The 12,059-nt window shown below is 42.8% G+C and overlaps 1 protein-coding gene across 18 annotated transcripts in view; it reads left to right on the top strand.

Moving 5' to 3' along the window:
* Window positions 1-12,059, top strand: part of ASB8 (ankyrin repeat and SOCS box containing 8) — a 183,269-nt gene that overhangs the window by 65,652 nt on the left and 105,558 nt on the right. The window lies entirely within an intron of this gene.

Below are 12,059 nucleotides of genomic sequence, written 5' to 3'. Positions count from 1 at the left end.
AGAGGTCGAGGCAATGCTAAAGCGCGGCTCCGGCTGGACAGCTAAATGCACCACAGAAAAAGAAAATATATATATATATATATATATATATATATATATATATATATATATATATATATATATATATATATATATATAAATATATATATATATATATATATATATATATAAACAATTTGCCTGTCAAAAGAGCTTTCGAATAGAACAATGCAGAGAGTACGTTGCCTGCGGTGCAACACATACAGTGACTCATACATCATGGGGGATTCTCTGGGTTTTCTTTACCTTCTAAAGCACTTACTGAATGACAGTTGCTCAGACCAACTGCCAGAATAATGTGCAAGCAAGTAGGGAGGCCCACTGGCATCTTTGTACAGATCCTTTCCAGGGAGTGATTTTGTAACGAATAAAGTGAAAATCCCCCGTGAGGAGATGGACTAGTCCAAAACCTGCCAGATCTTTTAGATATTTCCTGCTTACTGTACGTCACGTACAGTAAGCAGGAAATATGTCACAGCTACATAGAAAAAAGTAATTTATGGTGCATTTTACTCTGGGAGAAATGTACTTCTTATGAATGTATATTTTACATTTTGTAAATGTTCACGGCAGTGGTCCTTTAACAGCTGAACAATTTGAAAATTCCAGTGCAGTTTATTGGATTACTTATACAAGTGAAACTCGAAAAATTAGAATATCGTGCCAAAAGTCCATTTATTTTAGTAATTCAGCTTAACCACTTAACTTCTCATTCAGATCGGCGCAGCTAAAGGTAAACTGGACAGATATTCTCGTCCAGTGTTTAACTACCTAACGACCGCGTCACGCCAACGGGCATGATCGTGGCGGCAGCATCAGGACCGGCTTAAACCAATTGGCGACAAGTCCTGGGGACGGCTACTGCAGGAGATCGCACGCAGAATGCACGCGCATCTCCTGCTCGGGGGGTGGAGCTCCGCCACGCTTTCAGTCTCCGAGCGGCGACCGCCATCTTTCTACCAAGTACAGCGCTGCGATCTGCAGCAGCGCTGTACTGGGGACAGCCGTGTGACAGGGCTATCCCCCTGGCACACAGGAGAGCGATCGGTTCTCATAGGCTAAAGCCTATGACAGCCGATCGCATCATTGGCTGGCTGGGGGGAGGGAGGGTTTTCAGGACAGGGAAAAAAAAAAAGTAAATAGCACATTTTATAGAAAAAAAAAAAATTATAAATATATTTAAAAACAAAAATATAAACAATGCAGGGGGCGAACAGATTCCACCAACAGAGAGCTCTGTTGGTGGGGAGAAGGGGGGGGGGGATCACTAGCGTGCTGTGTTATGCGGCCCTGCAGCGAGCCCTTAAAGCTGCAGTGACCAATTTAGTCAAAATTGCCCTGGTCTTTAGGGGGGTTTAACACTGCAGTCCTCAAAAGGTTAAAGAGGAACTCCAGTGAAAATAATGTAAGAAACAGTGCTTCATTTTTACAATAATTATGTATACATTATTTAGTCAGTGTTTTCCCATTGTAAAATCTTTTCTCTCCCTGATTTACATTCTGACATTTACCACATGGTGACATTTTTACTGCTAGCAGGTGATGTCAGTGGAAGTTGGACCCAGCTGTAATCAGCTGTTATTTCCCACAATGCAAATGAGGTTCACAGAGAGGAAACTGTCAGGACCATGGTCCTGCCATCACACTGTGGGAGGGGTTTCACCACAATATCAGCCATACAGAGACCCCTGATGATCTGTTTGTGAAAAGGAAAAGGAAAAGATTTCTTATGGGAAAGGGGGTATCCGCTACTAATTGGGATGAAGTTCAATTCTTGGTCACGGTTACTCTTTAAACGGTGGTGTGCGCACATGCCCAGGGTCGAGGCCCTGCATACCCCGTCAGTTTTCCATTTCAGTGATTGGGGAAGGGATGCAAGGCTTTCCCGAACCAATCGTAGTGCCTGTAATGAATGGACATGACCCCGATCAGGGACCATGTCCATTCATAAGAATTAATGTGAATTAAAGTGGAAATAAAAAGTGTAAAGTTGAATTACGCACCACAGATTATTTTTTTTTTATTAACAAAATGTATTTAATTCAATCACTTCCAAAGCCCCCCCCCCCCCCACCCAGTTATCAAACACACAAATTGAGAAAAAATCCTTGAGATGGAGGAGAAGGGCCGACCGGTGAATATAAAATAGGAAGCGGACCCAGGTTCATGAGGTAATACAAGCGGCAGCCACTGGGGGAGGGGAGCGGGAGGCCAGACCTGCGGCCGCTGAATGGGGGTTAGGAACCCCTGCTATAGGGGATGGAATCTGAGAAATAGTGTATTTTTTCTTTTTGTGTGTGTGTATTTGCCTATAAAATGCATAGAAAATAAATTAATTACTGAAAACAAGGATCGCTCACAAAAAGCTTAATTTGTGGTGAAAGAAACAAGATATAGATCATTTATGTGTGATGATTACTGATAAAGTTATTGGTGAATGAATGGGAGGAGCGTAACGGGAAAATTGCTTTTGTCCTGTAGGCTGCAGTGGTTAAAGGTGAAACTGATCTATGAAATAGGAACCCTTTGCAGGTATTTTGGATGAATTAGCTGATTAGAGTCTGACACTTTGAGCCTAGAATATTGAACCTTTTCACAACATTCTAATGGTCTGAGATTTTGATTTTGGGGTTCTCATAAGCTGTAAGCCATAATCATCAAAATTATAACAAATAAAGTTTTGAAGTATCACGCTTTGCATGTAATGAGTCTATTTCATGTATTACTTTCACCTTTTTAGCAATAATAATAATATTCAGATTTTTCGAGTTTCACTTGTAACATCCCCACTGGAGATGCCAGGAGATTTCTGCCGATGTTGCAGTGTCCCCCGGCATGCAGAGGTATCTGGTATGGCCACTAGAAGGCCATGTTTAGCCATCCATGGCGTGTTTGTCCCATGCCTATAGTGTCATGTCAGGTAGGACCGCAGCAAGGTAAATGTTTATTTGTGTATTTTCCATTCGGTTTGATGTGAAGCGGGGAGACATTTGTAGTGCGCACCTAGCCATACCGAGGCGCTACACGTAATAACGTGCCCTCACAGCTCTGTCACTGCGCCTCTGTGCAGCTACGGAAACCGAGACATGAGCCCGTTCTGACAGGTGCTCTCTCCCCTGTGATCGGGATAAATGATAGCACCCAAGCTGGGGGGGATGAAGGGACACGGCTGTTTGAGTCTGACACAACCAATCCATCCAGCCACAGAGGGAGGATGGGAGGGAGAGGCGAGCGGGAGACCGGGAGAACACGAACGCCACTACATCACAAAAGCATAATAGAGTTATAATAGAAACACTAAAAATAGTTAAAGGTAGAAGAGAGCGAACATTAGTTGTCAGGAGATGATGGGAACATAATGGCTACATGCAGTATATGAAAAACAAAATATATTAGTCACAGGTACCAGCGGACAGGAATGCCATTTACATGAATACCGCTAAAAGGGCAATTGTGACTGATGGAGGTGATTTGACACTTCCTCCTATGGACTGTGCTGACATCGGAACTTAGTTCTAGTTCAAAGTTAAAGAGGCCCTGTAGTGACCGATAGTAGTATGCAGTAAATTATTCAGCATACTCACTTTTACAGTGATTTTCCTGGTTTCAGCATTAGAAACACTTCCCCTATCTATATATAGCTGTATATTGGTAAGTAGCCTTGCCCTCCCAGTGGTGCTTAGCCTAGGCTGTTTAGCTAGACAATATTTTCTATGGCTTCGGATTTCTCCAAAACAAATGTTCTGCCGAGATCACCTGGCAGAACTAAAGATGTTGCCATCTGTGATACATTTCAGAATGTAAATCAGGGAGAGGAAAGATTACAATGGGAAAACACTGACTAAATCATTTAAAAAGGAATATTGTAAAAAAAAAAAAAAAAAAAAAGCTATTTTATTCATTATCAAAAAACCACTGGACTGCAGCACACAAGTTCTTTATGAGAGCAAAAATCAGTAATGATACATGCAATATTTCGGACAATCCCTGTCCTTTGTCGAGCTTGACAAAGGACAGGGATTGATTTTTGCTCTAATAAAGAGCTTGTGTGCTGCAGTCCAGTGTTTTTTTGCTATTGTTACTAGTGAAGGAGGCAACCTTCGCTATCTGCCTACACCTACCTGCAACACTGTCCTAGTGCTGCTGACCCTTGGAGCTATACTATTTTATTCATTATGTTATTTTCACTACAGTTCCTCTTTAAAACAGAATTTGTGGATTTCCCAACATGCTACCAATACTCTCCGGAACATCTCAGAAATACCAGTGTAAAAATATGTTGGGAAACATCTTTTGTCTACTCAGAGCCAGGGGCGCAGCAATAGGGGGTGCTGAGGTTGCATCGGGGCCCACAGTATTAGCTCTTTATTGGTCCTGTGCCGATAATAATTATATATATATATATATATATATATATATATATATATATATATATATATATATATATATATATATATATATATATATATTATACTTTGAATAGTAGTGATTATTAATACACTGTTTCCCATCCCCTTCTTGCACCTCTGACGCCGTGGCTGCCCTTGATTCATTTTGGTGCGCCATATGAATTATTTATAGCTTGCTTGGGGGCCCCAATGTAAAACCTGCTCTGGGGCCCATAGCTTCTTAGCTATGCCACTGCTCAGAGCCCTGGGGGTCCAAGCCACAACCCCCCCCCCCCCACCACCACCACCACCACCACCCCTTCTCCATAGCTCTAAAAGAGACAAAAGGGTTCTGTCATTGACTTTCACCTCAAGGGAAGAGAGGACACAGTAGAATAAACAGCTACGAGTGATCATGCAAGTGAAATGAGAGCAACAGTATTTTGTACTTTATTCCTAATTTTAAAGTGAAAATAAACAGAAGAGATAAAGAATTGTCTGTACAACTGATCACGAATAGGCCTTCTCTGAACCCTGTGTGCTGATTTGAGTTTTAGGATTAAATCCAGTAGTGCTCATCACAGCCTTTTTCCCGAATCGGACATAGTGAATGGACTCCGTGACGACCGCGATCATAGATTCCAATCATGGCTTCAGCCGGTGTTAAGCGGATTTTACCCGTGATCACGACTCAAATCCGTGACTGGTGGAAATGACGTCACTGGGCCAATCAGAGGCCCCCAGCATTGGCCCTAGCAACCAATCATAGGAGGGGAGGCTCTGCCCTACCCTCCTGTATATATAAAGCAGCAGTCTTTATGGAGCTCTGTCCTTGATAGACTGTGGCACTGAGAGAGCATCTCCAGGTCAAATTGTTTCACAGCAAGAGCGGTTTTTGTTTAAAACACAGCATTTTAACTCATTTATTGCTCTATTACTATTTGATGCTTGTATTTAGCTAGCCAGACAGTGATCAACTTAAGTTAGTTGTAGTCACTTCTCGCCTTTATAATCCATGCAATTTTGGTGACTGTAGCATGTATGGGGGCTTTGCTATTAACGTTAAAGTAAAATCGTGATTACAGCCGTGATCATGGATATCATTTTTAATCACTGTTAAAATCCGAGTCGAATTCGGAATTGGGCATCAACTCGGTATCACGATCACGGCGTATCCGGATTCTGATACTGCTGTGATCGGATTTACTCAAATTCCTGATTGTGGGATTTTTGAGCACCACTAGATGCCGGTATTTGTATATCGGGAAGCCTCGGTGACGGTGTTTTCATCGGGCGCCCAGATTTTCCTTTTTTGCAACAAATAGCAGCTTTGTATCAGGGAAGTTAGGTGAAAGAGGAACTCCAGTGAAAATAATGTAATAAAAAAGTGCTTCATTTTTACAATAATTATGTATAAATGATTTAGTCAGTGTTTGCCCATTGTAAAATCTTTTACATCCCTGATTTACATTCTGACATTTATTACATGGTGACATTTTTACTGCTGGCAGGTGATGTAGCTGCTGCATGTTTTTTTGGCAGTTGGAAACAGCTGTAAAACAGCTGTAAACAGCTATTTCCCACAATGCAATAAGGTTCATAGACCAGGAAACTGCCAGGGCGTACGTACTCAAGAGTTTCTTGTGGGAGAGGTTTCACCACAATATCAGTCATACAGCGACCCCTGATGGTCTGTTTGTGAAACTAATAGATTTCTCATGTAAAAGGGGGTATCCGCTACTGTTTGGGATAAAGTATACATTCTTGGTCAGAGTTTCTCTTTAAATTCAGGAGTCGGAGGGGTGGTTAAGTGTTAAGGTGCCATGGGGGAGGGGTGCTTAAATATAGGCACCACTTGGGGGGGGGGGGAGGGGTATGGTTGTGTTAAAGTGACACTGAAGAAATCTTATGATATAATGAATTGTATGTGCAGTACGGATAATAAATAGACCATTAATAGCATTAAGAAAAGAGTCTCATATTTTTATTTTCCGTTATATAGTTTTTTTTTTGTTTTTTTTTTCTAAATTGCATCATTCTCTAATATTTGCAGTTTACAAACTACACTCTGCATTTTAAATTATGAAATAGAGCAGAGCTAATGAACTTTGAACTTCCCTGCAGTAAAATCTTATCTGAAGTTGATGTATAAGCGCTTCAGAAATTAGCACGGTAGCCAACTAAATTAGTCGGAGAGCTCAGAGAAGCTCTTTTGCATAGATAACAAGTGACGTTTCTTAACAATATGAGACTCATATCTTTGCTACTATTCTATTTCTTAGCTGTACTACACACACAATTCATTATATCATAAGCTTATTTTCACTTCATATTCCCTTGAAGACATAGTAAACCTTTGGCAAAGATTGCCAATATTTTGCTATTGGAATTTAAGTACTAGAATATCAGTAATTTTACAGATATTCTCATAGAGGCAATCCCCCACGTTCTTTTTTCCAGGCGCCTTTTTTTACATGAATGCTTCCTGTAGACCTCTGAGTGTAGAAATCCTCCCATTTCCTTACTACTTGCTTAGCACACTGGTTATTGTCAGGTGACATGATATCCAATCTAATCACTAGAAGATCTGTGTGCATACACATACCTTCAGTAGAGTAAAGGTGGTCATACATCTGGTGATTTGGCTGTATGATCGACCAATACGATTCCGTGTCTGCGTGGTTTTCCTCTGGGCACTCTGGTCACATCCCAAAAACATACAGATACAGTAAGTTAATTGCTTCCCCCTAAAGTGGCCCCAGACTACAATACACAGGGCTGGTTCTAGACTTTTTGCTGCCTGAGGCAAACTTGTGACAATGCTCCCACAACCCCCCCCCCCCCCCGGATTGTAATGATTGCACGGCAACTGACAATTTGCCCCCCCCCCCCCCCCCCCCCCCCCCAAACAACACCCTCAGTATAGGTAGGTAGCCAGTTATAGGTGTCTCTGGTGTTGGTAGCTAGGTACAGTGCCCCCAGTATAAGTTAGCCAGGTACAGGTGCCCCCAGTGTAGGTTGGCCAGGCACTCTCTTCACTTCCTGTTTCTGCCTGCTGCTGTCCCCAGACTTCTGCCGCACTTGGCATCATGGGTGGACCGGGCCTGACGATACCTACATTACACAATACATACGTAGACATATGACTATGGTAGGGATTGGATTGTGAGCCCCTCTGAGGCACAGTTAAGGGACAAGACAATATACTCTGTACAGTACTGTGGAAGATGTCAGCGATATATAAATACTAATAATACGGCTCCATACACCTCTCGCTTCAGTTGTCCTTTAAAGGAGTGCTGTAAGAAAAAAAAAAGAGTTTAACTTACCAGGGGCTTGTAAAGACCCCCGCAGATACCCTGTGCCCACACCAGGACAAAATGATGCTCCGGTCCCCTGCTGCGTCTCACTTCTGATTTTTGCGACTAATGTCGCGGGCCACTGTGCCTGCGCTGCCCTAGCTGCATGTGTCCTCACATCGCTGGTAGCGTCTAAACTTTTTGTTTCCCCTTACAGTACTCCTTTAATATTAATATAGCCACTTTGTTAGTAGACTGGTTGCGTTGCAACCTTGCCCAGGCGAATTGGGTTTTACTGTTCATTCCATGCCTTTTGATTCACAATATCTGTGTTTTGGGATTATATTTGTGTCATTTGCTGCTACTGGGATAGTGGGGACTTTTTGCAGATGACCTCTTCACATTAACAATCCATTCTACTAGCTGCCCAGAAATCTACAGCACCTATTATTAGACGGGTAACCGAGAAAGGCGAGAGAGTGCAGGCCCCCTGGTAGGCGAAGGGTTAAGAGTCTGGGACCTGCTGTAAATGAGTGCTGGTAGCCATGCTCTCGTGTTTAAGGGTAACCCTCAGTCTGAGCCAATTACATGAGCCCGAAGCTGTGTTTAATGGGGCAGCAGTGAGGTCCAGTGACAGTGACGCTGATTGGCGGTGACAGTGTCCTGTGGCTGTCCCCAGGGTTATGTGAACTCTGCTGGCTTACTTATTTACTCATCTGCATGGGCTGGCAGCAGTGCCCGCTGGTGCGAGGCTGTGCCATGGCTTCCGCTCTGAGCACACATCCTCCTGGCAGGCAGGATCTCTCCAGATACCATTGTGATCTCCGAGAGGGTCAGAACACCCTAAACCACAGACGCCGGGCTCAGGAAACAACAAGAAAAATATACCACTGAGATCAGAATATCAGAATGTTTCCATTTCCTAACGAGAGTCTCCGTGGAGAACATTCAGGCTTATAGCTTATGTAACACAGTATAAACCAAGATAAACTTCAGCAAGCCATAGATTACAATCTGCCGAAGTCAGATACATTTAGAGATCAGTGTTGTGGAATTTCTTTGGATTAAGCAGGCCATACACTGCACAATACAGGGCAGATCAGGATAATGATAACTACAGTGGCTTGCAAAAGTATTCGGCCCCCTTGACGTTTTCCATATTTTATCAGATTACTGCCACAAAAATGAATCAATTTTATTGGAATTCCACGTGAAAGACCAATACAAAGTGCTGTACACATGAGAAGTGGAACGAAATTCATACATGATTCCAGTTTTTACAAATAACTGCAAAGTGGGTTGTGCGTAATAATTATTCAGCCCCTGAGTCAATACTTTGTAGAACCACCTTTTGCTGCAATTACAGCTGCCAGTCTTTTAGGCTATGGCCTCAATTCACTAAGATCATGCTAGAGATAATAAGGCAAGAGAAAACTTACCTCCACACGTGAGAGAGTTATCTTACCTCTTCATTCCTTAAGTTACCTCTCCTGTAGTTAATTTACCTCCTCTGTAGTTAATTTACCTCCTCTGTAGTTAATTTACCTCCTCTGTAGTTATTTTCACATGCAGCTAATTAACAGCCTGTCTTTAACTCTGGAGTTATTTTAAGGATTGGAGAGTTAATTTAAAGACAGAAGAGTTAACTTTAGGCTTGCCTGAGGTAAAATGTTTCCTAAATACTACATGCCTTATCACCATGGTAACAACTCTAGAAGAGTTATTAAAGACAGGAGATAAGTTTAGTGAATTGAGGCCATATGTCTCTACCAGCTTTGCACATCTTGGGCTTGGTTCACTAAAGCGTGCTAACCTACTTAGCACGCCTAAAGACTTTTGGGGGTGATAACCAGTGCACTAAGTAGGTTAGCACCGCTTCTAAAATGAGATCACGCGCAAAGTCCCATGTGCAAAAGTTTACGCGCGCTATGTCCGCTGCGTGCGAAATGTTGCATAGCGGTGAATGAGCACTTCACACACACCGAGCAGCGCGCAGGAATTTGCACGCGATCAGAAATTATCACGCCTAAACTGAGTTTAGGCGTGATAAGGGGCTTTTCACTGGTGTGCTAACAGTGGCGTGCTAACAGTTAGCACGCTTTTGTGAATCAAACCCCTAGAGACTAAAATCCTTGCCCATTCTTCTTTGCAAAACAGCTCCAGCTCAGTCAGTTTAGATGGACAGCGTTTGTGAACAGCAGATTTCAGATCTTGCCACAGATTCTCGATTGGATTTAGATCTGGACTTTGACTGGGCCATTCTAACACATGGATATGTTTTGTTTTAAAACATTCCATTGTTGCCCTGGCTTTATGTTTAGGGTCATTGTCCTGCTGGAAGGTGAACCTCCGCCCCAGTCTCAAGTCTTTTGCAAACTCCAAGAGGTTTTCTTCCAAGATTGCCCTGTATTTGGCTCCATCCACCTTCCAATCAACTCTTACCAGCGTCCCTGTCCCTGCTGAAGAGAAGCACCCCCAGAGCATGATGCTGCCACCACCATATTTGATAGTGGGGATGGTGTGTTCAGAGTGATGTGCAGTGTTAGTTTTCCGCCACACATAGCGTTTTGCATTTTGGCCAAAAATTCCATTTTGGTCTCATCTGACCAGAGCACCTTCTTCCACATGTTTGCTGTGTCCCCCACATGGCTTGTGGCAAACTGCAAACGGGACTTCTTATGGTTTTCTGTTAACAATGGCTTTCCTCTTGCCACTCTCCCTTAAAGGCCAACTTTGTGCAGTGCACGACTAATAGTTGTCCTATGGACAGATTCCCCCACCTGAGCTGTAGATCTCTGCAGCTCGTCCAGAGTCACCATGGGCCTCTTGACTGCATTTCTGATCAGCGCTCTCCTTGTTCGGCCTGTGAGTTTAGGTGGACAGCCTTGTCTTGGTAGGTTTACAGTTGTGCCATACTCCTTCCATTTCTGAATGATCGCTTGAACAGTGGTCCGTGTTCAAGGCTTTGGAAATCTTTTTGTAGCCTAAGCCTGCTTTAAATTTCTCAATAACTTTATCCCTGACCTGTCTGGTGTGTTCTTTGGACTTCACTGTGTTGTTGCTCCCAATATTCTCTGAGGCCTGGTGCACACCAAAAACCGCTAGCAGATCCGCAAAATGCTAGCGGTTTTTGAAACGCTTTTTCTTATTTTTATGAAGCGTTTCACCTAGCGTTTTGCGTTTTTGGGTAGCGTTTTTTGTGTAGTAGATTTCATATATTGTTACAGTAAAGCTGTTATTGAACAGCTTCTGTAACAAAAACGCCTGCAAAACCGCTCCGAACTGGTGTTTTTCAGAGCGGTTTGCGGTTTTCCTATACTTAACATTGGAGGCAGAAACTCCTCCGCAATCCAAAAAATGCCTCAGCCCGGGAGTATGCGTTTCAGCAAAACGCCTCCCGCTCTGGTGTGCACTAGCCCATTGAAATACATTACCCTAGCGTATCCACATCCGCAAGCGGCTGTAAAAACGCAAGAAAACCCGCTCGGTGTGCATCAGCCCTGAGACAACCTCTGAGGCCATCACAGAGCAGCTGTATTGGTACTGACATTAGATTACACACAGGTGCACTCTATTTAAGTCATTAGCACTCATTAGGCAATGTCTATGGACAACTGATTGCACTCAGACCAAAGGGGGCTGAATAATTACGCACACCACGCTCTGCAGTTATTTATTTGTAAAAAAATGTTTGGAATCATGTATGATTTTCGTTCCACTTCTCTCGTGTACACCACTTTGTGTTGGTCTTTCACTTGGAATTTCAATAAAATTGATTCATGTTTGTGGCAGTAATGTGACAAAATGTGGAAAACTTCAAGGGGGGCTGAATACTTTTGCAACCCACTGTACCTCCCTGATATTGATCATTTCACTGCTCTGCTACATGGTATCGCACTCTAACATTGATCCTACTGTTGCCATTGTTTGCGTTGTGTTGTTTGATACAGTACAAAGCCATGCAGCCATCGCCCGCATGTGTTTCAGGCCTTATCCTTTTATAACCGTTCACTATCACTGTCATTAGCTCTTTTTTCACACAAAAGCCTGGTACACACATCCAATTGGCCAATTTTACCACTTTATTACTATATTTCATAGTATTCAAAATGTGGTTGCCTTCATAAATACATGAGGTCATCCTATTGGAAGGGACCCTAACCTCTATTTTAAACAACCAGAAAATGGCTTGCAATTGTCCACTTGACCATGGAGCAGATAGCCATTAAGCTGACATTGTGTTCTTTCTCAAGGCTTTCATATGGGACCTGCCATTTAGCCAGGAATTTGCTTTCAGCCATGGGAACCAAGACAAGTACACAGTTGCCAGGGC

Source organism: Hyperolius riggenbachi, chromosome 7 (assembly GCF_040937935.1).
Source record: "Hyperolius riggenbachi isolate aHypRig1 chromosome 7, aHypRig1.pri, whole genome shotgun sequence".
Taxonomy (NCBI): domain Eukaryota; kingdom Metazoa; phylum Chordata; class Amphibia; order Anura; family Hyperoliidae; genus Hyperolius; species Hyperolius riggenbachi.
Note: the sequence above shows the minus strand (reverse complement) of the source record. Positions and strands in the feature narration are given on the sequence as shown.